A 15,643-nucleotide genomic window follows, 5' to 3' on the forward strand; every position below is an offset into this window, starting at 1 on the left:
GTGCTTGGAGATCAGACTTCAGGGGACACAAACCCTCCTGAAGCTGTTACCACCAAACGGATACCTCAAGGCCCCGAGAGAACCCCATGAACTTATGGGGAAAGGTATAGACTTTAACACTGACGGGTCCGGTGAGTACCACCTTTCCTGTTTTTAATCCAGATCTTTGCATCCTGGCTAGACACACGTGGAAGGATCTAGGTTCAAGAGGTAAACCCTGCTCATCATATCAAGTACTCAAGAGTCTAGGGCAGCTTGTTGGAAGGACTGCCAAGAACAACCATCCAACTCCATCCAGGCCCAGGGACAAGTGACTACGGGACTTGAGGTGGTACAGAAAGCTTCTTTTGCCATGAATGTAGATGTGAGGCCAAGGCCCTATAGGTACATAATAATCAGGATCTTATCCAGATAGGCAGGACAACAAACTGGTCACTTGGGGGACTGGTGGGCACAACACCGGGGAGGACCTCCACCCATCTCCATCTCAACAACAGAAAAGGGACAAAGGGCAGAGGATAGGACGTTGGAAAGGTTTGGGCTTAGTGGTATATCATGGACACAATAGGAGGCTCCTCTTTCAGTTACAAAACCAAACAGTCCCATCTGGACATCCCCTGCCCCATAGCTATAGGACCAGCAGCACTGGCAATGCCAATGCCTGTCCTAAAAACTGCAACATCAGCCTCAGCTTTAGATTCCCCCTCCATTATAAACTCAGTCTTGCCCCAGGTCATCACACCCTCCCTAGGGCCTTCCACACGTCTGTCCCGTTTAGACTGCTCAACTTTACCTTTAATTAACTAACCCCACCCAGGCCCCCATACTATACTGGCTGGGCTACTACAATTACTTTGCACACATCCCTGCAAAGTCCAACAAGTTCTGGGGAAGGACCCCTTTCCTCAACCTCAGCAGTGTCTGGAAAGGGACCATGTGTAATAAGAAAAGGGGGACAACTAATCAGAAACCGACCCATGTAACATCCCTACCGCCACCCACCCATGAAGTTTTAGATTACCCAACCGTAGCTAAAATTCCCCTCGTTCCCTATAAAAAATGTGGGTGCACCTTTGTCATTGTTGCCATTTTTTGTAAGTGGCCGACTCTTGTATGCAGGCTTCTTGCTTTTGCAAAATAAAATTACACTTGTCGATTGCATATATGAGTGGTGGTCTCTGTGTGGCACTTTTGGACTTAACAAAAACAATGGAAGAGGAAACAGCATTTCCTGAGAGCAGCTGTCAAGCTATGGTAAGGACAGAGAAAGGTGAGCAGAGCTTTGGTCGGCTGGGAGAGGCTCCCTTACTGATTTCCCATTGCACCAGAGAGACTGGCCGAAATATCTACTTTCCTAATTCCACTAAATCCTCCTAATAGACACATAATTTATTTATTACTTCCCCCTTCTTGTTTTTTATAAGGGAATCAATTTTTATGTATCTATGTGTGTGTGTGTGTGTGTGTACATGGATGCCGGCAGGTTCAAGAATGTAGCCTTTTGGATCCCCCAGTTTGTTACATTGTAGATGCTAGAGTCTGAATACTTCAGCAAAATTAAATGTTTCAAAGATAAGATAACAAAAGCTACAAAACAAAACAAAACCCATAAACAAAAATCTTCAGAAGCCACAAAACAACCAACCTGACCAGGGGCTCCACCCTCCAGTGACAGATGCTGGGGAACTGAATCAAATGAGAGATTCAACAGAACCAGGGAACTCTGGTGAAGGGCCTTGAAGTTTTTATTAGATAGGGACAGAGCAGCAAGGATAAACAGGGGCCCTCACCACTTTCTCCAGAATGGCTGAGAGGCAGAAAGCCTGTCTCACAGCATGGGACTGAATGGGGCTGTTTGCCTAATGTCTTTGAGCTAAAAACTGGGGACTAGAAGCTTCTTGCCTGAGGCATTCCCTGGGCTGGAGGAGGCGTTCACTTTTTGTGGAGTAAACAAAAGTGTATGTGACAGAGTTCACGCAGCAGGGCACTGAAGGAAGTCTGTATTGTATGCAGACTATACTCAGCTGTGACAAGAGACCAAGGACTGAGAGTCCAGCAAAGACTGGACAGTTCAGTTGTCTGCAGTTAAGCCACTTGACAGGCACTGAACCAACACTCCCTTTCTTCACCCTTGCACATGTCAGGACTGCATGTCCTAGTCTGCTTGTGTTACGTGGACATAGACTAAACTCTAGCCACTGGTATGTGAGAGATCAAGGACTACAGGCCAGACCACCCTGGGGAGGGGCCAGCCCTCCATGCTTTTCTCTCCTGTCCAGGGATCCTGGTAGAGACACAGAGCAGTCTATTTCCTAAATCAGAGGAGGGGAGCTGCTCGCCCACCAGAACACCTCCCTTGAGCTGCTACTGGGCATGACCTTACGCACGCAGGGAGCTAAGACATATGGCCTCTCACTACTGCACCCCTTTGTTTTGTTTCTGTGGTTGAGTTTTGGTGAAATGCAGTCTTTTCTTACATGCTGTAGTCGTCATTTTCCTCATCGCTGTGACTGACAATCTAGGGGAAACAAGGAAGAAAATATTCTGGTTCACAGTGGAGGAGATACAGTCTATTACGGTGGAGAAGACATGGGGACAGTCCCCTCCACAGAGCAGGAATCTGAATGAGTAAACAGGAGTGAGCTGAGCACGTACATTAGTCAGTCTCTGCTTCTGTGACTTGAGATGATGTGTGACCCACTGTCTCATGCTCTCACTGCCAACCTCAGCCACGATGCCCTGTCTCCCTTCTTATATGGAGCTAGACCCAACTGTTGCTTTCTCCTGGCACCTCTAAGCCGGGATTCTCCAGAGCAAACCTGGCACTTTACTAACTCTTAAGGCTATGTGTGCCTCTGTCTTGTGTGCCTCCCTCCATCTTGTGTGTCTCCACACAGCACTGCCCCACTGGGGCACAGCCTCTTCAACTCAACACACACAGATTGCCTAGTTTGGACTGATCAACCTTTTCTCCCTGTCCTGAAAATAGTGTAGACTTTGTTTGGGTCTAGCCTATAACAGGCTTTTAAAACCAATATCGGGTTTAAATTATACACTCCCCACTAGAGTAGGCTTCTCCATCACATGTCCAAATTCTAACTTCCATAACCCATGTGATGGTTGATTTTAAATGTCAATTTGACACAACGTAGGAGCTCTTTACAGAAAAACCTCAGCTGAGGAAGTGTCTGGATACTGTTGGCTTGTGGTTATGATGTTGGGAGGCAGCCTTAATGGTTAATTGGTGTAGAAGATGCAGACCATTGAGGGGGCACCTAGGTTGGGCCATGAAATGTACAAAAGTGAAGAAAGATAGCTGAGCTTAAACAGTAAGCAGGCAAGCCGCTTGGGCACATTTGTTTCTCTCTGCTTTTGGCTATGGATGTCATGTGATCAGCTGCCTTGAGCTCCTGCCTCTGGCTTCCCCTCCATGATGTACTGTAACCTAGAATTATAAACCTAAACAAGCCCTTCCTCCCCTAAATTCCTTTTGGTCAGGGTGTTTTAGCCCGGCAGCAGAAAGAGAGTTAGAACACCGTATCTTAAGATGCTTCAGATGCCGTGTGAAGATGTGCTGGGTTCTTCATCCAAGCCTGGACCTGTTAAGCTTCTAAGACCAGACAAGATCTGGGTTAGGAGTGGTTTAGCTGTAAACCAACAGGTTAAGTTCTATGAAGACATCAACTAGTCTTCCGAACAACAAATGGTTTCTTCAGAACAGTTACTCACAAGGCTTGGCCCTCAAAAGGGCTATGGCTTAGCTTCATAGCCTTCGAAATATAAAGAATAACCTCAATCCAAGCACAGCACGTGCTTGGTAGAAAGAGATTTTCTAGATGGGAGCAGCACCTGTGGAGTCCAAGGAGCCTCAGGACTATGCTTACGAGCTGCTCCAAGTCAACAGTGATACAAAGCACCAGCTCAGCAGCAGCAGGTCTCTGAGGAGTCTGTCAGACACGGACTGCAACCAGAATACTGGCTTCCTGATGCACTTCAGCTGACTGCAGCAGGTGTCCTAGCAGGGAGCAGGGAGGCAGGGAGGCAGGGAGGCAGGGAGGCAGGGAGGCACAGCCCTGTCCTGTGAACTGAGGGACCATATCTTTCACAGTAGGAGGCCCGGAGCACAGAGCACTGTGGTGCATCTCTGTGGTATCTGCAGTATTGAGGCTGAAGAAAAAGAACCATGTGCTTGAGGCCAGCCTGAGCTGCCTGGTGAGCCGCATGGTGAGTTTAAAGCAGTTGTCTACTAAGGGAATGCAGAGGCTTGGCTTATGGCCTCCACAACATAAATAATATCAATAGACACCTGTTATGTGTTTGCTACAACCATGACGTGGTAGAGCCTAAAAGCAAAGGTGACAAGATAACAGCAAGAGGGACAGATGGCATTCTCTTGCTCAGAGAAGCACCCAGTCTAGCAGCAGGCATCCTCGTATCAAGTCATCACACAGCGGGCTCAGGGAAGAGGAACCAGGAGGCAGGAAAGGCTGAAAAGGGGACCTGTTTACTCTGTTAATGGTGGCTAGGGAGTGACAACCTTCTGTTTGTCACACACAAGACATGACTTCCAGCTGGGGTAAATGAGAACTCTGAAGGAGAGAGCAAAGTGTTCAGAGGACAGACACCAAAGGTCAGCTCACTGAACATTCTCCATTGTCTGATGTGGCGAATAGTCAACCTTATTCATAATCACCAGCTCATAAAATAATCTTGCTGGGAAAAACCAGAACAGGCTTCCCTTCAAAGCAGGTACATGAGCACTCCTAGAAACCCATGATGAACACTGCTTACTATCCATTCTCACTTCAGACTCTGTGCCATTCATTATCCAAGGCAGGCCTCAACAGTGTTGGCAATATATGGCAACCAAGTGTTACTAACCCTCACCTGCGGAGCTCCTAGAAATTCACAGGAAGACAACAATAACAACAACAGACAAACCCCACACACTAAACACAAAAACACAGCTGTCAAAAGAATCATACCAACCAGATCTGAAAAGACACTTAAGGTCACTGATAAAACAAATGGTAACAAGATACATCCGTATTTCCAATTTGCCAAAGCAAACCAGCAATAATACATAGTATTTCTACATAATTGTCTAGACAGTAACAACAGTGTTATTTCCATGAATTTATCCCAAGAAGAAAATTAAACAAAATATATCTAGACATTTATTACTGCTTTTAATGAAATTTGTCTCTAAAGGATATTTAAAGCAAATGTGAATATAAAAATTCATTATTTTATTGTATTTATTTGTGTACATATACAAAGAAACCTAATATGGTGTGGTATTACAGGACCACTCACAAAAGGAAACAGATAACTATATTTATTAAAAATTATATTAGGGGGCTGGAGAGATGGCTCGGTGGTTAAGAGCACTGACTGCTCTTCCAAAGGTCCTAAGTTCAATTCCCAGCATCTACATGGTGGCTCACAGCCATCTGTAATGGGATCTGATTCCCTCTTCTGGTGTGTCTGAAGACAGAGCATTCATATACATAAAATAAATAAACAAACAAATATTTTAAGACATTATACTTAGTTATTAATAGACGCCAACTCCTCTCATGTTCTTAAAAAACTGTACTTATGACTCCCTGTAAAATGTACACTAAATACATAGTAACACCAGAAGATGATCTGAGTTTAAATTCCCAGGACCCACATAAAATCCAGATGTGGACATGCACATCTGTGACCCCAGAGCTATGGAGGACAGAAACAGGGGCTTCTCTGGGGTTTGCTGGCCACCATCTTAATTCCAGAGAGAGACTGTCTCAATGGAATAGGCAGAGAAGGATAAGGTCAGAATCCCAGTTCCTCCTCTGGCCTCAGAAAGGGAGTGCACAGGAACGCACACCTGTCATACATGTGCACATGTCCACAAACACACAATTTTAGTTCTCCTATCACATCACCAGGATTGCTTGGGTACCACTGTGTACAATACAAACCATGTGAGGAGGGAAGGGAAGTAGGCAGGCCCTGGTGATCAGAGCCTGTGCAGACCAGAACAGGTTACCTAGAGAGCAGACCCACTCGTCTACCACAGACCCTCTCCTTCCTCCTCCCATCTACAAGTGCCCTCTACTCAGAGTATTTGTGTCCCCTCTGCAACAGCACTAAAATGTTCTCTCCTGACCCTCGTACTTCTTGGGTGGCCCTGTCTGGGGGGTTCCCATACCTCTCTGTGCTCTGCATGCAGCAGGTATGGGTGTGGCAGACTTACACATTACGGTAACTGGCAACAGGATGCTGATCTGCCCCTGTCTTACCCGGCTCACCAGCAGCCCTGACAGCTTGAGTAAGAGGTGTGTGGTGAAAGCACTCTTGGCCTAAACTGAGTTCTGTAACTCACTTTTGCCAGGGGTTGCAATGGGCATTTGCTCTGCCATTGCCACACAGAGGAAACAGAATGGAAAAGCCAAGATACCAGACAGTGTGGGCATTAGTGTGCAGCAGGCCTGGCTGAGGCAGGGGCGATAGACCAACCTCCAGGGCACCAAAGGGTAGGATGGTTTTCTCCTCTGTGTTCAGGACAACAGTTAGAGTGGCCAGAAAGCTGAGCAGCCAAGGTTTCTCGGGGGCCCTGCACAGGCTCCAGAAAGCTGCAGTGGCTGTGTTCTCTTTCACCATGTGTTGAATTACCAACAGAGCACAGAAGCCTATTTGTAGATACACAGGTTTTTCACATTAGCCACTGGATCCTTGGCTCACAAGAGGTAGGTTTGAATGGTGCTTAAGATACAGAGAACAATGTTTACTGGAGGAAGTGGGGTGGGGCAGTTGGGCATGGAAGGGATTTTCTAAGACCAAGGAAAGGATGAGGGTGTTGTGTTCTGGGGAGCGTGCTCTCTGTGAACCTAAGCTAGTCAATGGAATAGTCACAAATGCCCAACTACAAAGGAAACCGCACACAAGAGTTGCTATGAACCATCTGATTAAGTTGGAAGTGGTGCCACATATCTGGTCCTGACACTCCGATGGCAAGGTTGAGGCCAGCCTGGCCCACAGAGAGTTCCAGAACAGCCTGAGTAAGGAGCTGACACTTAGCACTCTGCTTTAAGAGAGATTCCTGGAGGAATTCCTATGTAAACCAAGATGTTAAGACACTTAGATTACCTATCAGTTCTATTCTGTGACTTGGTGGTGACATGCTCGATACTAAGTGTAATGAAGCTATTCTGGTGGAGAGACAGCTCAGTCCATAGACTGCTTGCCACTCAAGCATGATGACCAAGTTCAATCCCCAGGACTCACATTATTATGCTGGGTATCAAAGCATGAGTTGGTGCTGTGCAGGCAGAGAGAAGTAGGACCTTGGGGGCCCCAGCCTAGCCTAACTGATGAGTTCTGGACCATGAGAGACTCTGACTTATAAAAACACAAGGTGGAGAGTATCTGAGACACATCCTGAGGTTAACTTCTGTCCTGCATACATACACACAAGAAAGGGTACCCTTTTGAGTGTATAATTTACTCAAATAACAGCTTGCGTGCTCTGGAAAGAAGAATAAGCATCCTTCCTAAAACACGCCATTCAAGCGACGAATTTAAGGCAGATGTTGCTACCTAGCAAGCTTGTTCTACTGCACAGCTCTGTACGTGGTCATTCTGCCTGGGAGGATGCCTTTGTTAAATGCTAAGGACATACCACAGCTAAGTACAACATTGCATCCTGATGTGAATGTGAGACTGGTGCTCTACTAAGATCTCTATTAAGGTCCCTTAACGGAACTGTGTCAGGCTAGTTTCCTGTGTTCAGCAATTGTACTGAGAACATACGAGGATCAGGGAAGCTGGCACTCGAGAACTCTAATGTCTTTGCAGATACTTTAAAAATCTAAGTCATGCGGTTGGGGATTTAGCTCAGTGGTAGAGCGCTTGCCTAGCAAGCCCAAGGCCCTGGGTTCGGTCTCCAGCTCCGAAAAAAAAAAGGAAAAAAAATCTAAGTCATTTAAAAATAACGCCCCCTAAATCCTTTATTTTCCCCTTTCCAATAAGTATGCATAAAAATTCCCATGCATTCAGAACAATAGCTTCTGACCACATGTGACACTGTTGTGGAGTCTCTGTTGCTCTGATAAGCACCACAAACAAAAGCAACTTGGGGAGGAAAAGGTTTCTTTGGCTTCCATCACTGGGGAAGCCAAGACAGGAACTTAAAGCAGGAACTGAAGCAGAGGCTATGGAGGGTGCTGCTTACCAGCTTGGTCAGCCTGCTTTCTTATACAACTCAGGGCCACCTGTCGAGGGCTGGCACCACTGGCAGTGGGCTGCACCCCCCCATTAATCATTAATCAAGAAAATGCCCCCATAGATTTGAGCACATGTCAATTTGAAGGCATTTGTTCAGATGAGGATACTTTGTGTCAAGTTGAAAACAAAAAACAACAACCAGGACAAACGCTGGCATCTTGTAAAAGCAGGTGGTACTGTGTGTAAACACAGAGAACTACAGATAATCCATGTATATACCGTGAGGGACTGGCTCGCAGTAGCTTAGATGGCATTTAAACACTCCAATATAATTGCCTTGATAGGCCCTAATTCTTCACCTCCAAGCATGTATTAAACACATTACTGAAATACTATTATTAGTTTAGAAATGAGCGGCTGGTTGTTCGGTGTGAATTTTCAGGGATCGAGAAAATGATAAATGAGAAAAATGTTAAGTTGGGAAAAGTCACAAATTAATACTGAAATACAACTCCATTGATTATATAATGTGTTTTTATATACACAAAAGGAGAGAACTGGCTCCCAATACTTGACCTCTAACCCCTACACACATTCCATGGTATGTGTACACCTAACATTCACACACATAATAATAAGTAAAAGACACTTTTAAATATACAAATTAGGAAGAAAGACAAAGTATTACTAGAGGCATAGAGTTCAGAGCATTCCTACAGAGCATTTCTACAGGGCATTTATATTTTCAACTTTATCCTCTTTTCTGTGTTCCAACTTTTCTCTTTACATACTCATACTCACACGCACATGTGCCTACACTACAGTCTATCCAAATGTGCACGGACTCACACACACGGTACACTTTGTCTACGCCTGCCTGTCCATCCTTCATCTCTCATTTCTCATCAAGAGGACCTAAATTTGGACTCCAGAATGCACCTTAAGTCACGGAGCAGAGTGCTTCTGTAATCCCAACTCCAGGTGACACGGGAGACAGAGCCGGTAGAACCCTAAGAAGCTGTAGGGCTGAATGGCCTAGAGTAGGCAGCACAGCAGCAACAATGAAAAGACAAAGACACTCCATCTCAAACAGGGTGGAAGGCAAGGGCCCACACCAGTGTCCTCTGTCCTGTGCAAGCCTGTGTGTGTCCATATGCCTGCACTCACACGTGAACAAGAACACACAGACAAAATTAAACAAAACAAAACAAAACTATATGCCTGGTAAAGTCCCAGCCTCTTTGTCTATGTGCCCTTGGACGTTCATACCAAGTAAAGAGCAAACATCTCCCTCCCAGTTTATCCTGGTTAAGGGATGCATGGTTGCGTTTAACATTGTTTGAAGACAGAGAGAGTCCTTAGAAATATCTAGTCCTCTAAGGTTACTGTGACTTTAAATGGAAACTAGGCAACTCATGGTGCACCTTAAACTTTTAAGACTCCAGGGGGATTCGTTTACACCACCAGGGTTTAAGGGAATGTGATTCAACTGTGGAGTGAGAACGAACTTGAAGAGTACTTCAGTCAGGCCATCTATGCGCTGTCTCAGCTATGGGAATAAACAGAGTTTCGAGTGGGGACAGGACTCTGCACCCTTCGCCCGAGTCCAGTCGTGCAACACCTATCATGGAAAGTGCACAATGGGCCTGGTCAGGAACCTCAAACCGGATCTGTCCACAACCCTAGAGAGACCGCGAGGGGTGACACAATCAAGGCCACCAGGAGCCCTCCCCGAAGAATCAGAGCAGCCCGGCACCCGGTACCCAAGGCGTCCATCAGAGCCGGCCCTGCCCCAGGCCTGACACAAGTCCAGAGCCGGCCCACATCCCCCTGCCTCCGCCGGCTCTCACACCCTTGTGGATCTCTAGCCCCGCCCAGCGCTGCCGCGTCTCTTTTCCGGGTCCGAGGAATCCCCGGCGGGCCCACCGCACGGGCTGTGCCCCTCCCCACTCACCGGCCGCCCACGCGGCGTCCTCGGGGGCGGCCCGAGTCGGGAGAACCAGGCCGGTAGCGCTAAGGCGGAGAGGACTGGGTGAGCGACCGGGGCGTGGCGCCTTAGGGGCCGACAGGAGGCGTCAACAACCGGGCAGGGCGGGGCCTTCCGGCTGTCATTCGGCCTGGGGGCGGGATCACAGTGAAAGGGGCGGTGCCTTAGCTGTTGTAAATCCGGAGGAAGGGGAGCGGAGGTGTCAAAGCGAAACTTGACTGGCTGTCGCTCAGGAGAGGGGCGGGGCCGCGGCGGGAGGGGCGGGACCCTGAGGGCTGTCCTTTTGGTGGGATGTGGCGGCGCTGGGTGGGCGGGGCCTCGCCAGCGGTCATCGCGGTGAGGCGTGTTGAAGGCGGGGCTGTGGCGAGTGGGGTGGGGCTCTTGGCCTGAGGTCACTCTGGACAGAAAAGGAGCCCCGTCGGGAGGGTGTGGCCTCCTTGGGGGGGTCTTCGTGGGATGGTGTGGGATAGTTCTCTTGCCTCGCAGGGCAGGGAAAGGAAGGGACTAGGCTCCTTACGCCTCCCTTTTCTTAACCTCTTAGAACAGAATCTAGTTTGAGCACAAGCTTAGTTTTAGTTGTACCAGACTTCCAGGTGATGAGAAGCTCAGATCAGATTTATTACTGAAACCTCACCTCGCGGTGGTCCATAGTGTTCCCCATCCCCTTAGGCTTCCTAGAACTCACCAGACACCCGCCCACCTCTACCCTCTGGGTTCCTCGCCTGGACCTCAACCCCTGGAGGTGTTCCAGGTTGGAGGTTGTCCTAGCCCCCTCACTGCCTTAAGGAGCAATTCTTGGCTGTTTTTCAGCAGGGTCCTGAAGCTCTCTTCTCTCTGAAAACCAAGGCAAATCTTTCAGGAACTTTAACAACTAGGAGCCAACTGACGATTCAGTAGACTTGTGGATTTTAGTTGCAGAGTTCCTATTTTCCCAGCCCCTGAACTTACAGTCATTCTTGCATATAGCTTCATCTTTTGCTATTTGATTGGGAAGGTTTGAGTTTTTTTTTTTTAAAAAGTTTGAATGGAATATTTTTTAAATCCTTTTTGCTCAGATTATCTTTATACTGGAGATTGAACCCAGGGCCTTGAGCATCCTAGGGAAGAGATTATCCCAGCCCTCTTGGGAATAATCTTATCATAGCTGAATTAACAAAACTTGGTTAAGCTGTGTTGGTGGCACAAACTTTTGTAGTCCCAGCCACTCAGCAGACTGAGGATGGAAGATCACTTGAACCAAGCAGCTACAGACCGGCCCCAGCAATGTAGCGAAACCCCATCTCGAAACAAAAAGTACAAGTTCTGGCCCCCGCTGAAGTGAGCCTGAGATACGGTGCCATGCTACTTAGTTTTTGTGAACTGGACACTTCCCAGGTGGGAAGAAATAACATTAAGGAATGGCTTCCATCAGACTGGCCTGTGAGCTTGTGTGCAGAGGCCATTCTCTTGATGTGGGAGTGCCCAGCCCACTATGGGTGGTACCATCCTAAGAGATTGGAACCTGGCTGTGTAACAGAGCAGGCGGCAAAGACCGAACCCCCAGTGAACAGGATTGTTGTGGGGAGGGCAGTAATGGGGGGAGGATGGGGAGGGGAACACCCATGTAGAAGGGGAGGGGGAGGGGTTAGGGGGATGTTGGCCTGGAAACCGGGAAAGAGAATAACAATCGAAATGTAAATAAGAAATACTCAAGATAATAAAGATGGAGGGAAAAAGAGCAACGAGAGAGAGAGAGAGAGAGAGAGAGAGAGAGAGAGAGAGAGAGAGAGAGAGAGCAGGCAAGCAGTGTTGCTTCAGGTCCTGTCTCCAGGATCCTCTCTTGAGCTCTTGCCCTGGCTTCCCTTGATGATTGATAAGCCAAATAAAACCTTGCCTCCCCAAGTTAGTTCTGGCCTGTGTTTTATTGGAGCATCAAAAGAAGCAGGCTCGGACAGGCATGTTTTAGTTATCCTTTGTTGTGTGACACCCCTCTCAAATCTTCATGCTTTCCTGCTCCCCAGAGTCCCTCATTCCAGTTGCTCCCTCTTTCCAGTGGTCCTCAACCTGTGGGTTGTGACCCCTTTGGGAGGGTGTCAAATGACCTTTCAGAGGGTCACCTAAGACCACTGGAAAACATATTTACACGATGATTCATAACAGTAGCAAAGTTACTTATGAAGTAGCAGTGAAACACTTCCATGGCTTCACCACAGAGGAGGAGCTGTATTAAAGGACGCTAAGCAGGTCAAGAATCACTGCTCTAAAAGGACAGTTTTTCTCTTCCTGCTGACTTGGACCTGAAGCCTGACTGAAGTGGGAACTAACAATCAGAAATGATCAGGAAACAAGTCTGAGAAGCCTTAGCCTCTAACCACAATGAGCAAGATAAAGCGACCGCTTTCTTTTCTGAGATTAGTGTATTCAGGAAGCTGACACCTAAGACAGGGAGAGGAAAAGCACAAAACAACAAGAACAAGAGGGATCTCACCACCATGCACTGGCCTCTCTGTCCCTGTCCAATCCACTGCTGCCGTTGACTTCTTTACTGTTACATTTCGCCAGATGTTTTAGCAATAAAAGGTGAGACATAGACCTTAGTGGGCTTCTTCTAGTTTGGTCAGAAACGGAACCTATCAATCCTGTAGGTTTTAGAGGCTGAGGAGACCTCAGCTGGTGAGGTGTTTGACATGCAAGCTTCAAGACTGGAGTTAGTCCCCTTCACCACAGGAAAAGCTGGGAGTGTAGCACCCGCTTGTAATCTCAGCGCAGAAGAGTCAGCACATGCATGTAATCTCAGCACAGGGGAAGCAGGACATGTATGCAATCTATGTAACCTCAGCACAGGGGAGGAAGAGGCAGGAGGACCCTGGGGCTTGCCAGCCAGTCGAGAAATTCCAGGTTCAACGAGAAACTGTCTCAAAAAATAAGACAAAAGGTGAGTTGTGTTGACTTCTGGCCTCCACAAGCACACATACACACACGAGTACACAGACAGGAATTCACACACACGTATGGGCTCATAAAAGCATAGAAATAAAAAAAAAAAAAGCAAACAATGTTTTAAGTCACCTCTCTCTTATTCCAGGCTAATAGCATCTCCTCATGTGAAGACACGTGTGTTCCATTTTCTATGGACTTTCTACACAGTGTGCCCAGTTTTCTTCTTAATATGGAAGTTCTTATATAAGAAAATATAAGGGTATATTCTATATAAGAGTGAAAAGCCCTTTCTCCTAAATATAAATGTCAGTCATTACTCGGCTCCTGCCTTGAGTTTCCTTGTGCTTTTTGTTTGAGCATTTGTTGTTTGTGTCTTCTGCATGCAGATCCATTTCTCTGTAGCCCGTCTTAGCCTTTTACTGACACTTCCTCCTACTGGTCCACTTAGAAAGGCATGTGTGCCTCTGTGTGTGTGTGTGTGTGTGTGTGTATGTGTGTGCACAAGTGAGTTCAAGAGTGTGGTGTGTGTGTGTGTGTGGTGTGTGTGTGTGTGTGTGTGTGAGTGTGTGTGTGTGTGTGTGTATGTGTTTATTCTGGTTGGGACCTGAAGTATCCCTCAGAAGGCTCATGTGTTGAAGGCCTGGTTCCCAATGCAGCAGTGTTCAGGGGAAGAGCTTTAGGGAAGCCACTGTGTCATGGCATTCTGGCCCACTGCATGGGTTCATCTGGTGGTGGATTCATAATTTGGTGGCATTATTGGGAGAGAAACAATTAGGAGGTGTAAAGTAGTTGGAAGAAGCAATGCCCTTAAAAATTGCACATGTCCCTGTCCCATTCCTGTCCTTCCCCTGTCTTCCTTTCTCTCCCCCCTCTTACAGATCTGCGTTTACGTGGTGAACAGCCTTAGCTTGTCTCATCTACAGCTAAATCCTAGGCTGTAAAATGTTACAAGTTCCCTTGTGGGCAGACTGAGACCAACCTACAAATGTGTGGTCTACGGACTTTTCTCAGCCCTGCCCTCGTCTCTTCCACCTCCAGTGTCTGCACGTCGCCCTCTGCCTTGGACATGGATTGTCACCCTCCCTTCCAAGCTCTTTCACATGGACCATCGTCCATCAGCTGTATCTCGGACCAGCAATTGTGAGCAAGCCTCTCCCTGCCAGCCGACCCACTGGGAACCAAACCACTCCCTCCGCAGTTCCTGAGGTTTGAGTTTCACCTCGTGATGTCAAAGGCGGAGTTTGCTTTTCTGTTTCCCAGTGAGCTTATTCTTTCTGGATGTTTTCTAAAAAAAAAAAAAAAAAAAAAAAAAAACTTGAGAAAATAATGTTTAATTTCCATCCTTCACAAGCTGCCATTTCCAGTTCTACAAATTGAGGTTTTACTAACAAAAGTCGAGACAGGAATTCTGGCTTTCTAAGAGTTTTGATACTTGGCCCATTCTCATTGTGTAAGAATGACTCACTAAATGACCCCTGCCCATCTCCAGCGAGGCAGCTCTGACTCTGTGTGACTTCCAGCTTACCTCAGTCCGCATAGGAAGCCCTGGGTTTCTTTCAGCCAAAGAAGATACTTAAGGAAATCTGTAAAACAGAGACTGTCCCCCCTCCTCTGTGCAGTGTTCATAGCTGCAAATTAAACAGGTTCTCTGTCTGTCTGCTCCTTGTCTTTTCCCCCCCTTTCTTTATTCCAGGAAGCTGGCCCAGCCTATGGACCACAGCAGCAAGCTCCCCTGTTGTCTGCCTCTGGATGCCTTTGGTTGCTGGGGTGTGGGCAGGAGCCTGGATGGAGAGAAGAGGAGGTCATAGGTTTTATTGCTTGCCTCTCTGTGCTGAGTCACTGCAGGCCTGGCAAGTTGGCTGTGCCATCCACAGAAAGCTGCAGTCGTGGCCAGGAAGGCTTCGTACAGTTGAGTAACTCTCTTCCTCCTGGCTCTAGACCTACCATGGTGGTGACTCCCAGCTGTCACTAGTAGATACTAGATAGTTACTAGTAGATACTGGATAGCTACTAGTAGATAACTAGTGTTCCATTGCTGCGAGGAGACACCATGATCACCACAGCTCTTATAAAAGAAAGCATTCAACTGGAGCTTGCTTACAGTTACAGAACTTTAGTCCAATGTCATCATGGGGTGGGGGAGCTTGGTGGTAGGCAGACAGTCATGGGGCTAGAAAGGTAGCTGAGAGTTCTACATCCAGAACATTGAACATTTGAAACCTCAAAGTCCAATCCCTGTGACACTTTCTCCAACAAGGACACACCTACTCAGACAAGGCCACAACCCCTTATCCTTTTAATCCCTCCCCTAACCCCAGATGACTAAGCATTCAAATGTATGAGCCTAAAGGGACCATTCTTATTTAGACCACTACAACTAGGTTCAGGATGCCAACCGTTCTATATGGTTTCCCGTGTTCTACTCACGCCTTTTGGAACGGAGTAGTCTCCTCTTCTTCCTCTTCCTCCTCTTCCTCCTCCTTCTCTTCTTCCTCTTCCTCCTCTTCCTCCTCCTCCTCCTCCTCC

At 47.3% G+C, this 15,643-nt stretch overlaps 1 protein-coding gene across 2 annotated transcripts in view; it reads right to left on the minus strand.

Moving 5' to 3' along the window:
* The window catches only part of Ano10 (anoctamin 10), a 116,975-nt gene extending 102,149 nt beyond the window's left edge, over positions 1-14,826 (minus strand). The window contains exon 1 of one of the 2 annotated variants that reach the window (XM_032911247.1): positions 14,643-14,826. The gene's annotated coding sequence lies outside the window, so the exon portion shown is untranslated. Of the gene's footprint in view, positions 1-10,165; positions 10,290-14,642 lie in introns of those variants that run through there. The other variant, XM_032911246.1, reaches the window with a different exon arrangement.
* Positions 14,827-15,643: the final 817 nt, after the last annotated feature.

This window comes from Rattus rattus, chromosome 8 (genome assembly GCF_011064425.1).
Source record: "Rattus rattus isolate New Zealand chromosome 8, Rrattus_CSIRO_v1, whole genome shotgun sequence".
NCBI lineage: Eukaryota > Metazoa > Chordata > Mammalia > Rodentia > Muridae > Rattus > Rattus rattus.